A 14969-nucleotide genomic window follows, 5' to 3' on the forward strand; every position below is an offset into this window, starting at 1 on the left:
TTGGATCCTATTTTGACAATCCTTGATTTTTAAATCCTCGTCGCCGTATTTAATTCCCTCCATGTCCTTGACTCTCACTACCTCTGTCTCTGGAAAATAAAATTGAAGACGTCAGAGCAAGACTGCAGTACCAGAGGGACATCAGGGACTGTTGTGTACTCTGCTTCACAGAGACATGGCTCACCCCAGCGCTCCGGACACAGCACTCCAGCCCAAGGGCTTCACCATCCACCGCATGGACCAGATGGTGGCGTCAGGTAAAGGCAGAGGTGGTGGCGTTTGCTTCATGATTAAATCTTTGCGGTGCACAGAGGTGATGGTTCTGTCTCAGTCCTGTTCCCCCGACCTGGAACATCTGGCGGTCAAGTGTCATCTGTTCTACCTGCCGAGGGAGTTCTCCACTGTCATCCTGGTAGCAGTGTACAGTCCACCCCGGCAGATGTCAGCCTAGCACTGGGGGAGCTGAGCACTGTGATCAGCAGTCACGAGACAGTGCACCCTGATGTCTTCCCGATCATCGTGGGGGACTTCAACCAGGCCAGCTTGAAGAAGTCTCTGATCAACTATCAGCAACACATCACCTACAGAACCAGAGGAGCCAATATACTTGATCGCTGTTACATGACCATCAAGAATGCTTACTGTGCCAGCCCAGGCCCGCACTTTTGCAAGTCCAATCACCTGGATGTACTTCTACCCCCGGCATATAGGCAGAGAATGAGGACTGCAGCACCACTGGTGAAGACAGCGAAGGTATGGTCAAGGGAGGCGGAGGATCGTTTACAGAACTGCTTTGAATTAGTGGACTGGACCATATTCAGGGATTCATCTTTGGATCTGAGTGAATATGCCACAGCCGTCACCGACTTTATCAAGACCTGCGTTGACAAGTATGTGCCTTCGAGAACATGCCGAGTCTTCCCAGAACCAAGAGCTCTGGATGAACCAGAAGATTTGTTGTGTGAAAAGGTTCTTTTGGAATCCTAAAGATCGAGGGCTCTGTACACAGGCTTTGGATCTTAAAAAATAGTTTAATCACAAAGGCAAACGCGGGGACAGAATGAATGGGACCAGATGCACACTCGCGCACACACACACACACACACACACACACACACACACACACACACACAGGAGACCACAAACGTGAGGGGGAAATCGCAACAAGGATGAGATATATATACACACACACACAATAAACAAGGTACAGCTTATAAAGGGATAAACACTTCAATGCCTGAATACCTTGTCCCAAACAAGCATTGGCCCTAACACTCCCTGGAATCTGACTAAGATGTTCCCAAACCACATAGTAGTACACACTCTTACCAATGGTCTCTATAGCATTGTCTCACTATTCCTGGGAAAGTCAAAAGAGGAAGGGCCAGGGCAGTGCAACACTCTTTTATAGTGCTGGGTGGAGCCTGGCCAGGTGATTTAGACAGGCCAATGGTCAAGCAGGTTCAGGAACAAAGGTGCTCTCCAGGGCCAATCCCTATGCCCACACCTGATGAGTGGGGTGGAGCCACATCTTGATTGACAGTGTTATCACTTCTGCTCTGAGGAGTAATGCTGTCCTCCGACCAGAGGGGTCAGTGTTGTTACTGTCACGTGACAGCCATGTGCTCTCCTACTACATTCCACCCTTCGGAAGTTAGATCATTCGCCAATCAAGGGGAGAGCTACAACTAAGGGAAAAAAGGAGAAAAAAAACTATAACAACTAAAATGAGGGCAGTGGCCAGTGGGTGACAGTTGCCCAACATCCCCCAGTGACCCAAATAGCCACCTGTATCCCCATAAGGTGTCGTGCTGGAGGAGCTGGTCCCTTGGTTCAGAGTTTTGGCCACCGAGTCCCTGAAGTGAGCAGCCAGGTTGGTGGGGTTGCAGGGTTTATCAGAGGTAAGAGTGCAGTACTCCTTGGTAATCACCGCACATGTACCACCATCCGCAGCGAGTGGATCATCCAGGGCCGTCTGATTCTACCAGGCTACCAGCCTGATGGCAGCCAGCTCTGCTGCCGTCGTTGTTTCTCATGGGACAGTCTGGCTGTGCAATACAGGGGGGCAGGCTATCATCTAGAACCTCTGCGCCTCTGTGATGGCCCTGCTGTCCCTGTACCCGCTTTACACCAGGTGCTCCCCCTGTTCATTGAGCATGGGTTCAGGGCACCACAAACACTGGAAAACAGCAACTGTACCAGCCCGTGGGGAGCCACGGGTAGGTACTGTAGCTGCAAATCCAGTGGGTCCCGTTCAGAGTTTAGGGAGGCCCAGCTTAGCGGCACCATCAGCCGTGGTCATGGAGGCACCCTGATACCAGTCTCGCTCAAACTCACAACGGCCAACTGAAAAGGTGGAATTGTGCTCATTCTGGAGTCCACACCAGCATTCCCTTGGCATTCTCAGCGACTGTGGAATGATCTGAGCGTCGGGACTCACGTGGAGGTCAAATTGTATGAAGGGAAATACCAGCTCCTGAAACACTCACCCCATTCAGAATCTTTGGAAGGTATGTGCTGCAGTGGTGGGGGAAGTGGTGGGGGACTGCCACTCGCCCCCCCCCAAAAACTGGTATACCGAACCCGCACAACAGAGAGAGAAAAAAAAGAGTCCATGTAAACAGTTCATTTCGACAAGGTATCCAAAGGAATCATCATCAACGGCAGAGCTTCAGCGGCATGTGCTGGGGTTCGGAGGTAGATGCAACTGTTCGATATATTAGAGGTGCTGGCAAATTCGTAGGTGATTTCAAGGGAGGTCTGAGCAGACATCCTGCTGAGCAGACAGCAGGAGGAGGGGGTGGGGCAGTGCCATCATCCTGTAGGTTAGTTCGACCCGGAATCGCGACCCAAGTGTCCCCGGGACCACGTGCAACGACTTCTCCCTTCTGAGGGGGTCCAATGTAATGGGTGGCTGCCACCCCTAGGGGGAGTTGAAGTGAGGGGGCGGGGGCAGCCTTGTTCAAGTGTCGGTAGTCCACTGTCATGTGCCACATGCCATTCTTTTTGCAGACGGGCCAGATGGGGCTATTAAAAGGGGAGGCTGCGGACCTAATGACTCCCTTCCGCAGCACGGCTTGAATGGCCTCTGTAATATCTTGATATCCCCCGGGCCCCCTATACTGCCAACTGCAGACGACCTTGGAGGGAGGGGGGACAACAACCTGTTCCCATTTGGCTGCCCCGACCACCACCGTAGCACGGGCGACTCCAAAAGTGAACTGCCTCGGTTGGTGTGTAGGGTCTGTCCCTTTAAGACATTCATCCCCACTATGCATTCAGGCAAATCTGCAATTAAGACAGCTACAGTTCGAGGAGGTTGGTTCCGGACAGCCATGCGGACCGTGACTTCCCTCGCAGGCAAAAGGGAACCCCCCGCCAACCCCTCTATCTGCATCTGTGGCCCCTTCCATGCAGCGGAGTTACCCGGGATGATGGTGTGTTGGGCACCCATGTCGATGAGTGCCATCCTCCTCTGTACATTCCCTTTTCCCCCAGTGTATCGCGACAGGTATACGTGGCCTCAGGTCTCCCAGGCAGGAGAGGGTGGTGGAACAGATGCACCGGGACCCCTGGCCTTCATCCTGTGGGAAGGGGGTGGGGGTCTGCCAACCTGTGGGTGAAGGTTCCTGCTGGCGGAGATGGGCTATTTCTTGTCTTAGCAGGTCCTGGAGCTGAGCCATGAGGGCAGGGGAGACTGTTTCAGGTGGGGGAGGAGCAGAAGAAATATCAGTATCTGTAGGGGCAGCCCACGTGGTTGGGGGCGCCCCGTGTTGGGCTTGGACCCGGGGTGGCTGTGGTTCTTCCTGTGGCCAGGCTTCCCCCTATGGAGCTCTTTCCAGCGCGCATGGAGAGCGGAGGTCAGGACCCCGTCTATGCTGGCGCGGTCCACCCCTGCGCGCAACAGGTCTAGGTATAGCTGCTTGCGCGTGGGACGGAGGTTCATGTCCCCAGCCCTCGTCTCCGCTCTGCAGACGTGGGTGGGCTTCCCGCACTGCAAGAACTCCAGCCCTTCCAGGAGGGTGATGGTGTCCTGCATGGTCTTTCCATTAGCTGGTTCCATGAGGGGCAGGACCACTGGCCTCAAATCGGGGCACGCGGTGGTGACCAGGTATCCCATTAGCGCAATGGTCACCCTGGTGTTTTCTAACAACCCGCAATCGCTGGGCCTCTCATAGATGCCAGTCACCAGCGCCCATTCCCTGACAACCCCAGTGCCCTCCCTGACTGTGCTCCACTGTGGTCGCCCATATAAGTCCCATTCGTGGAGGGTAGGGTACCAGACCCTCACTGCGGTCACTACCTGATCCCACAGGGTAGTGTTGTTCCCAGTCCCTCCATGTGGCACCCACAGGACATTGTAAATGCTCTGTTGGTTAACAAGCTCCCTAGGCGCTCACTTCCTGGTGAGAGAGGCTCACATTGGGGGCTCCCTCATCCCACAGTCGGGGCAGCCATGTAGCCAGGTGCTCGCCCGGCCGCTGGCGGTACCGGTCCGCCAGCTGGGTTAGTTCCTTGATGGAGAACTCCCGGGTCTCCGTAGTCTCGGAGGGACCATGGGCACTTCCCCTTGCAGGGGCCTCATCCGGACTCCCCTCCACTCTGTGGTGGACCTGGGACCGCATTGGTGACGGGTCGAGCATGCAGGGGTTCGGGTGGGTAGGGGGGAGGGTGGGCGTGAGGGAGCCCCTGCTTGTCGGGCGCCCCCTCATCGTCCGTATCCATCCAAATATCCCCATCTCCCAGCCATGAGTCCAGCCTGTCACCATGCCAGATCAGGGCTCGAATTTTAAGTGGGTCTGGCTGCCAGCCAGACCTGCGGGTGGCTTGTGCCTGGATCAGCTGGCAGGCAACCTCAGTACCCCAGACCTCGAGGTCATTGGCCCGGGTCTGGGCAGTTTGAACTGCCTCTTGCAGTGTGCAACATCATTGCTGGAGGGTCTCTATTTCTTTTTCCCTCTGTAGGCAGGTATCCTGCAACTGGCTGGTAATCTCAACCTAGCACCTCAGGAGGGATACCAGGAGCCAGAGAGCACCCCTCAGACTCCCTTTGGCACTGGGGAACCCTGACTGCTGGAGGAGGGCCACCACGTGGTGTCCCAGTTTCTCAACATGTGGATCTAACTGCTTAGCCCAGTCCACTGGCTTACCGTGGTTTGCCAGCAGACTAGCCAAGCTCCCAAATCCCTCACTCTCATCTGTCCACCCAGGCATTCTCTCCTCTGTATCTGCACTAGCCTCGTACCCCCAGTTCCAAAACATTCTCCCTGCGTCTGTGTCCAGCCAAGATCTTCAAGACTCTGCTCGTTGCGCCAAATGTTGTGTGAAAAGGTTCTTTTGGAATCCTAAAGATCGAGGGCTCTGCACACAGGCTTTGGATTTTAAAAATAGTTTAATCACAAAGGCAAACGTGGGGACAGAATGAATGGGACCAGATGCACACTCGCACACACACACACAGGAGACCACAAACGTGAGGGGGAAATCGCAACAAGGATGAGATACACACACACACACTCACAAACACAGAATAAACAAGGTACAGCTTATCAAGGGATAAACACTTCAATGCCTGAATACCTTGCCCCAAACAAGCATTGGCCCTAACACTCCCTGGAGTCTGACTAAGATGCTCCCAAACCACATGGTAGTACACACTCTTACCAGTGGTCTCCATAGCATTGTCTCACTATTTCTGAGGAAGTCAAAAGAGGAAGGGCCAGGGCAGTGCAACACTCTTTTATAGTGCTGGGTGGAGCCTGGCCAGGTGATTTAGACAGGCCAATGGTCAGGCAGGTTCAGGAACAAAGGTGCTCTCCAGGTCCAATCCCTATGCCCACACCTGATGAGTGGGGTGGAGCCACAACTTGATTGACAGTGTTGTCACTTCTGCTCTGAGGAGTAATGCTGTCCTCCAACCAGAGGGGTCAGTGTTGTTACTGTCATGTGACAGCCATGTGCTCTCCTACTCCAAGATTCGCAGTGTGCTGAGGGCTAGATCTGTGGCATTCAAGACCAGAGATCCAGAACTCTACAAAAAGTCCAGGTACGACCTACGGAAGGCCATTGTGAGAGCAAAAAGGCAATTCCGGGTGAAGCTAGAGACACAATCGGATGCAGGACAGCTGTGGCAGGGTTTGCATGCCATTACTTCCTATAAGGCAAAACCTCACAGCATAAATGGCAGTGATGCTTCACTCCTCAATAAGCTCAATGTCTTTTATGCACATTTTGAAAGGGAGAATAACACTACACCTGTCCAAATCCCCACAGCATCTGGCAACCCTGTGATCTCTGTCTCAGAGGCTGATGTCAGAACATCCTTCAAGATAGTGAACCCTCACAAGATGTCAGGCCCCAACAGTGTACCTGGCAAGGTACTGAAAAAATGTGCCGACCAACTGGCTGGAGGATTCAAGGACATCTTCAACTTCTCACTGCTGCAGTCTAAGGTTGCCACCTGCTGCAAAGGGCAGCAATCATTCTGGTGCCCAAAAAGAGCAGGGTGAGCTGCCTCAGTGACTATCACCCAGTAGCACTCACACCTACTGTGATGAAGTACTTTGAGAGGTTGGTTATGGCTAGAGTTAACTCCTGCCTGAACAAGGACCTGGACCCGCTGCAATTTGCCTACCGCCACAACAGGTCTACAGCAGACGCAATCTCACTGGCTCTCCACTCTGCTTTGGAGCACCTAGACAACTGCAAGATATATATCAGGCTGCTGTTTATCGATTACAGCTCAGCATTCAACACCATCATTCCCTCAGTACTAATAACCAGGCTTCAAAACCTGGGTCTCTGTACCTCCCTCTGCAACTGGATCCTCGACTTCCTTATTGGGAGACCACAGTCAGTGTGGCTCAGCAACAACATCTCCTCCTCGCTGACCATCAACACAGGCCCACTGCTGTACTCTCTCTACACTCATGACTGTGTGGCTAGGCACAGCTCAAACGTCATCTATAAATTCACCGATGACACCACTGTTGTTGGTAGAATCTCAGATGGCGATGAGGAGGTGTACAGGAGTGAGATAAACCGGCTGGTTGAATGGTGTCGCAACAACAACCTCACACTCAACGTCAACAAGACCGAGGAACTGATAGTGGACTTCAGGAAGGGGAAATCAGGAGAACACACACCAGTCCTCATTGAGGGGTCAGCATTGGAAAGGGTGAGCAGCTTCAAGTTCCTGGGCGTCAACACCTCAGAGGATCTATCCTAGGCACAACACATTGATGCAATCATGAAGGAAGCATGCCAATGTAGCTCTACTTCATGAGGAGTTTGAGAAGATTTAGTATGCCACCATATGGTGGAGAGTATTCTGACTGGTTGCATCACAGACTGGTATGGAATCTTGAATGCACAGGCTGCAGAGGGTTATAGACTCAGCCGGCTCCATTACGGTTACAACCCTCCCCACCATTGAGGACATCTTCAAGAGGCAGTGCCTCAAGAAGGTGGCATCCATCATTAAGGACCCTCATCATCCGGGACATGCCTTCTTCTCGTTATACTACCATCAGGGAGGAGGTACAGGAACCTGAAGACCAATATTCAACGATTCAGGAACAACTTCATCCCCTCTGCCATCAGATTTCTGAACAATCCATGAACCCATGAACACTACCTCATTATTCCTTTTTTTTCTTGCACTGTTTATTTATTTTTATAATTTATAGAGTTTTATGTCTTTGCACTGCACTGCTGCTGCAAATTTCACATCCTATGTCATTGATAATAAATCTGATTCTGGTCCTGATTCTGTCATAATTGTAACCAATATTAACCCAACAATCCATTGTGGCCTCTTGCACAACCTTAATTTTCATCACTTCAGCACGATTTCAGCTATCCAGGTTCTAAACTCTGGATTTCCCTCCCTAAACATCGATTCCTCTCTTTCCTCTTTTAAGGTACTCTTTAAAACATGCCTCTGTAGCGACTCACCGTCCGAGCAAGCGAACCGGCTCGGCGGTCAGGTTGCGCGTCATCGAAGCGGCGAGGCCCAAGATAGCGTTGGGCCTTCGTCTTCCCCGAGCGACAGGGAGAACCCGCGCATGGGAAAGGTTTGATGACATAGCTTGTACGTCATTGCCGTTTTAAGTGGGCAGGAACAGAATCTCTTAAAAGGACCGCACAAGGCAGAAAAATAAACCAGTTCTTGTTCTGAAACGCTTCGACTAGTGTCTTGTTTTCACATCGCGGTAGCAGCCGCTACACCTCATAAACTCTAGTCCTAAAATCTCCTTGCATGACTCAGTCTCAGACATGGCTTGAACACATACCCATGAAGTGATTTGATATGTATTATTATTTTAAAGGTGCTATAAAAATGCAAGTTGCTTTTTTTGTGACTTGGGTTACTGTCCATATCCCAAGAACTGGGGAAGGACTGTTTAACTAGTAAGAAATTAAGGTGAATTTCAGCAACTGTCCTGAAACCTGCAAATTTCTTTTTCATCTTCTCCCACAAGCAAGGTGCACCTGTCACAAAACATCTGTTTTGTTTTGCCAAAATGCTCTGCCATTGCCGTTTAACAAGATAACCTACTCCACTACTTCAAAACTAGTGTTTTTCCTCCCCATGTACATTGTAGTGGAACCTCACCTCACTGCATTGCATGGAAAGGTTCTTTTCCTGTTCCTTGCTTCAGCCATTTTTCAGTAACAGTTCTTGTAAGCAGACACTAATCTATGTTCTGTATCATTTCAGTTAAAATAAGACCAGTAGAATTAACAATTATCTGACTTTTGCTATATGCGATCTAATGGAAATAATGTAATCTTGTGCTAATCGAACAAATAGTACAGACATATCTTTAAACCAATGTGGTTATTAAATGGAAGCATTAGGATTCAGTAACACAAAATATTCACAGAACCATCAGGACAGCTATAAGAAAAGCAAAGCAAAAAAAAGCTTTCATGAATGTAACACTGCTCCTCAGGGATTCTGGCAAGGAAAGTATGTTTGTAAAGCAGCCCTTATTTTAATGTGGGAAACAAGGCAGCCAATTTGCATACGAGATTGCACAAACAGCAATGTGATCATAACCAAGTAACTGGTTTATACAACAGTATTAACTACTTGTTTTTATATAACAAGTTTAATATAGCAAAACATTCCAAGGTTCTTTATGGAAATAAAATTTGACACGGAACTGTTGCAAGAAATATTCTAACAGATCTCCATTCTTCTTAGGCAGGATTAAGGATGACTTGCTTCCATTCCAGTTCTTTAGGTTCTGAGGTGGCTGATAAGGCCAGTGTGGGATCTGCAGACTCCACTACAGGGGGATAGAGTGGGTGGAGATGCTTGATGTGGCAGGCAGGCGGGTTGTTTGGGAGGTGATGCCCTTGTCCCATTGTTTACACTTAGGTATGCTCCTGACAACTGGACTCAAGGTTCTCAATGCCAACCTGGATGCTCCTTTTCAGTTTTGAGGGTCATGGACCAGGGATTTCCATCAGTCAGTACAGATGTTACACTTTGTCAAGAAGGTTTTGAGAATATTTACCTCTGTCCACCTTGTAATTTCTTGCTTTGATGGAGCTCACAATAGAATGCATGCCCATTGGAGCTGATATGGATGTTGGCTTGGAAGAGGATGCTATTGTTGCTTCAATTACCTTGGCAGTGGCTATGGGAGGTTTTACAGAGAAAGTGTTAGAAATACCTCACCAGTGATTTCATGTGCCTGATGTCAGTAGTCCACAACTGAGACCTGTACTGGAGGCAGCAATGTCTGCCTGGTAAATATTGTATACGTTTAAAGTGATCTTCAAACACTCCTTTTCTCAGACAGCTAAAGACCGCTCTGGTGCACAAAGGCAACAGTGAATTCCATCATCAATACCTGCCTTCTCTGAGACGTGGTTCCTGAGACATGGGAAGTGAACCATAGGGTCATTTGCCAGGGTTTCCTTGTTGTCCTCTATTGACAGAACCTATTGTTGTTCATTGGAAGCAGGCAAGTACAGGACCTTTGTTCTGGGGATGTTAAGTGTAAGGCCCTCCAAACACTCACATATACAAGTGTTGTCTGTGTACTGCATCTTGATGGCTGAAGTTAGGATGACCTTGGCTCTGAAATGGAGACTTCATAGGTTGGACAGTTTCTCATCTGTCTTGTGGGCTAGCTTCATATCATTGGGAAACCTTTCTGGGATGAGGTACAGCACTGTAGTGAGAAAGATTGTGAAAAGTAATGGAGCAATGATGTGAGCCTTGCTTGTGACATAGCTGTTGTGGGCACCTTTGTTAAAATCAGGGCTTCCTCACTGTCATGAAACAGATGCAAAATAGAGATGAATTTCTGCAGAGACGAATGGATGCTTCACATCCCCTCTCAACTGGCAGCTGGCAGCTGGGATCAAGTGAATCCCTGGAGGAGTATAGGGGATGCAGAAGTGTACTCAAGAAGGAAATCAGGAGGGCAAAAAAGGGGCATGAGATAACTTTGGCAGAGAAGATTAAGGAAAATCCAAAGAGATTTTATAAGTATATTAAGGGAAAAAGATTAACTAGAGGGAGAACGGAGCCCCTCAAAGACAAAAGGGGACACCTTTTTGTGGAGCCGCAGGAGATGGGCAAGGTCCTTAATTTATATTTCTCCTCTGTTTTTACCGTGGAGAAAGACATGAAGGCTTCAGAACTAGGAAAAGTAAATGAGGAGGTCTTGAGGATAGTCTGCATTACAGTAGAGGAGGTGCTGAATGTCTTAAAAGGTATGAAAATAGACAAATCTCTAGGGCCTGACCAAGTTTATCCAAGAACACTGTGGGAGTCTAGAGAAGAAGTTGCAGGAGCCCTGGCTGAGATATTTGCATCATCGTTAGCCATGGGTGAGGTGCCGATAGACTGGAGGGTAGCGAATGTTGTGCCTTTATTTAAGAAGGGCAGTAAAGAAAAACCTGGGAAATATAGGCCAGCAAGTCTAACATCTATGGTAGGTAAGTTACTGGGGAGGATTCTGAGGGATAAAATATACATACATCTGGAAAGACAAGGGTTGATTAGAGTAGTCAGCATGACTTTGTGCATGGGAGTTCATGTCTTACGAACTTTTGTGAGTTTTTTGATGAGGTGACCAAGAAAGTTGATGAAGCCAGGGCGGTAGACGTGGTTTATCTGGACTTCAGTAAGGCCTTTGATAAGGTTCCACATGGTAGACTGCTCTGGGAGGTTAGATCGCATGGAATCCAGGGAGAGCTGGCTAATTGGATACACAATTGGCTTTATGGTAGAAAGCAGAGGGTGATAGTGGGAGATTGTTTCTCTGACTGGAGGCCTGTGACCAGTGGTGTGCCTCAGGGGTCGGTGCTGGGCCCATCATTATGAGTTATCTATATCAGCGATTTGGATAAGAATGTACAAGGCATGGTTAGGAAGTTTGCAGATGACAGTAAACTAGGCAGTATAGCGGACAATGAAGAAGGTTATCAAAAATTACAGGACGACCTTGATCAGCTGAGTAAGTGGATCGCAGAATAGCAAATGGAGTTTAACAAGAAATGGAGTGAACAAGAATTGGTATTGGTTTTTTATTATTATTTTTATTATTATTGTCACTTGTACTAAGGTACAGTGCAAAACTTGTCTTGCGTACCGATCGTACAGGTCAATTCATTACACTGTGCAGTTACATTGAGTTAGTACAGAGTGCATTGAGGTAGTACAGGTAAAAACAATAACAGTACAGAGTAAAGTGTCACAGCTACAGAGAAAGTGCAGTGCAATAAGGTGCAAGGTCACAACAAGGTAGATTGTGAGGTCATAGTCCATCTCATCATGTAAGGGAACCGTTCAATAGTCTTATCACAGTGGGATAGAAGCTGTCCTTAAGTCTGGTGGTCCGTGTCCTCAGGCTCCTGTATCTTCTACCTGATAGAAGAGGAGAGAAGAGAGAATGACCCGGGTGGGTGGGGCCTTTGATTACGCTGGCTGCTTCGCCAAGGCAGTGAGAGGTAAAGGCTGGTTTCTGTGACGCGCTGGGCTGCGTCCACAACTCTCTGCAGTTTCTTGCGGTCCTGGGCAGAGCAGTTGCCGTACCAAGCCATGATGCATCCAGATAGGATGCTTTCTGTGGTGCATCAGTAAAGATTGATGAGTGTCAAAGGGGACATACCGAATTTCTTTAGCCTCCTGAGGAAGTAGAGGCACTGATGAGCATTCTCGGCCGTGGCATCTACGTGATTTGACCAGGACAGACTATTGGTGCTGTTCACTCCCAGGAACATGAAGCTCTCAACCCTCTCGATCTCAGCACCATTGATGTAGACAGGTGCATGTACACCGCCCCCTTTGCTGAAGTCAATGACCAGCTCTTTTGTTTTATTGACATTGAGGGAAAGGTTGTTTTCATGACACCATGCCACTAGGCTCTCTATCTCCTTCCTGTACCCTGTCTCATCGTTATTTGAGATACGGCCTACAACAGTGGTATCATCTGCAAACTTGTAAGACTTTCACAATGAACAGCAGGGCCCTGGGGAGTGTTGTAGAACAGAGGGAGCTTTGAGTACAAGTACATGGTTCACTGAAAGTGGAATCCCAGGTAGACAGGGTGGTGAAGAAGGCTTTTGGCATGCTGGCGCTTATGAGTCAGGGCATTGAGTATAAAAGTTGGGAGGTCATGGTGCGGTTGGACAGGATGCCGGTGAGGCCGCACTTAGAGTATTGTTCAGTTTTGGTCACCCTGCTATAGGAAAGATGTTAGTAAACTGGAAAGAGTGCAGAAAAGATTTACAAGGATGCTGACAGGACTCGAAGGACTGAGATATAGAAGGAGGTTGGACAGGCTAGGACTTTATTCTTTAGAGCGTAGGAGACTGAGAGGTTATCTTATAGAGGTGTATAAAATCATGAGGGGCATAGATGGGGTGAATGCACTCAGTCTTCTTCCCATGGTTGGGGAAGGCATAGAGGGCATAGGTTTAAGGTGAGAGGGGAAAAATTTAAGAGGAACATGAGAGGCAACTTTTTTACACAAAGGGTGATATCCATGTGGGATCAACTGCCAGAGGAAATAGCTGAGGCAGGTACAATAACAATTTTTAAAAGACAGTTGGACAGGTACATAGATTAGAAAGGTTTAGAAGGTTATGGGCCAAACGCTGGCAAATGGGACTGACTTGGATGGGGCATCTTGGTCGACATGGACCAGTTGGGCCGAAGGGCCTGTTTCCATGCTGTATGACTTTATGACTCTAATTGACAAATAAAGGCTTTTGTGAGGTCAAAAAATGCAACATAGAGTAGTTGATGCTGCTCCCTACATTTCTGTTGGAGTTGTAATGTGGCGAACATCATGTCTTTTGTGCATCTCAAAGACATTCCGGGAGAATCTCTTTGACAAAAACGTTGATAAACAAAAGGAAAGCAAAATATTGAAGGCTGGCGAGGAACATAAAAAGAGATTGTAGGATATTAGAGGAAAAAAATTAGCAAAAGTTAACTCTGATCCCGTCCAGACAGAAACAAGAGAAATTACATTATGAAATGAGGAAATAGCAGGCAAATTAGACAAATATTTTGCGTCTGAGTTTGTGCAAGAATACACAAGAAACCTCCTGGAAATAGCAGAGGACAATAGTTCTAAAGTGAATGAGGAGCTTAAAGAAATTAGCATAAGTAAAAACCTATTATTGGAGAAATTAACAGGACTGAAATCTGTTAAATCTCCTGAGGACCTGAAACCTAGCACTTTGAATTGGACTGTCCCGGCAGCTCATATCCTCGTACCTGGACATTATTCTGTCCCCCCTGGTCCAATCGCTTCCCACCTACATCCGTGACACCTCACATGCTCTCCAACTCTTCCATATCTTTAAGTTGTCTGGCACGCACAACCTCACCTTCACCATGGACATCAAGTCCCAACATACCTCCAATCCCTATCATGATGATCTCATAGCCCTCTGCTTCTTTCTTGACCTGAGAAAGAACCAGTCCCCTTCCACTAACACTCTCCTCCGCTTGGCTGAACTTGTCCTCACCCTAAACAACTTCTCTTTCAATTCCTCTCACTTTCTACAGACCAAAGGTATAGCCATGGGCACTCACATGGGCCCCAGCTATGCCTGCCTTTACATTGAACACGTTGAACATTGGCTACGTTGAACAGTCTCTGTTCCAAGCCTACTCTGGCCCCACTCCTCAACTCTTTCTCTGCTATATCAACAAATGCATTGGTGCCACCTCTTGCACCCATGCGGAACTCAACAGTTTCATAAATTTCGCCACGACTTTTCACCCAGCTCTCCAATTCACTTGGACTATTTCTGACACTTCTCTCTCTTTCCTTAATCTTTCCATCTCCATCTCAGGAGTTCTCTTATCCACCGACATCTACTACAAACCCACTGATATCCACAGCTACCTTGATTATAGCTCCTCCCACCCTGTCTCTTGTTAGGACGCTATTCCTTTCTCTCAATTTCCCTGCCTCCACCGCGTCTGCACCCATGACGAGGCTTTCCATTCCAGGACATCCGAGATGTCCCACTTCTTTACTAGCTGTGGCTTCCCTCCTACTGTGGTCGAAAGAGCTTGCACCTGTATCTCCCGCACCTCTGCTCTCACCCCTATCCCTCCCAGACCCAACAGGCATAGGGTCACTCTTGTCCTGATATTTCATCACACCAGCCTATGTATCCAACACATCATTCTCCGCCACTTCCGCCATTTCCAATGGGACCCCACCACCAAGCATATCTTCCCCTTCCCACCCCTTTCAGCCTTTTGTAAGGACCACTCTCTCCGCGACTCCCTAGTTCACTCCTGCCTCCCCACCCATCCCACACCCACCCCAGGGACTTTGCACTGCCCCCGACATAGGTTTAAAATCTACCCCTACACCACCTCCATCACCTCCATCCAGGGACCCAAACAGTCCTTTCAGGTAAGGCAGAGATTTACCTGCACCTCCCCTACTATCATCTACTGCATTCAGTGCTCC

Source organism: Pristis pectinata, chromosome 1, assembly GCF_009764475.1.
Source record: "Pristis pectinata isolate sPriPec2 chromosome 1, sPriPec2.1.pri, whole genome shotgun sequence".
NCBI classification, from domain to species: Eukaryota; Metazoa; Chordata; class Chondrichthyes; order Rhinopristiformes; family Pristidae; genus Pristis; species Pristis pectinata.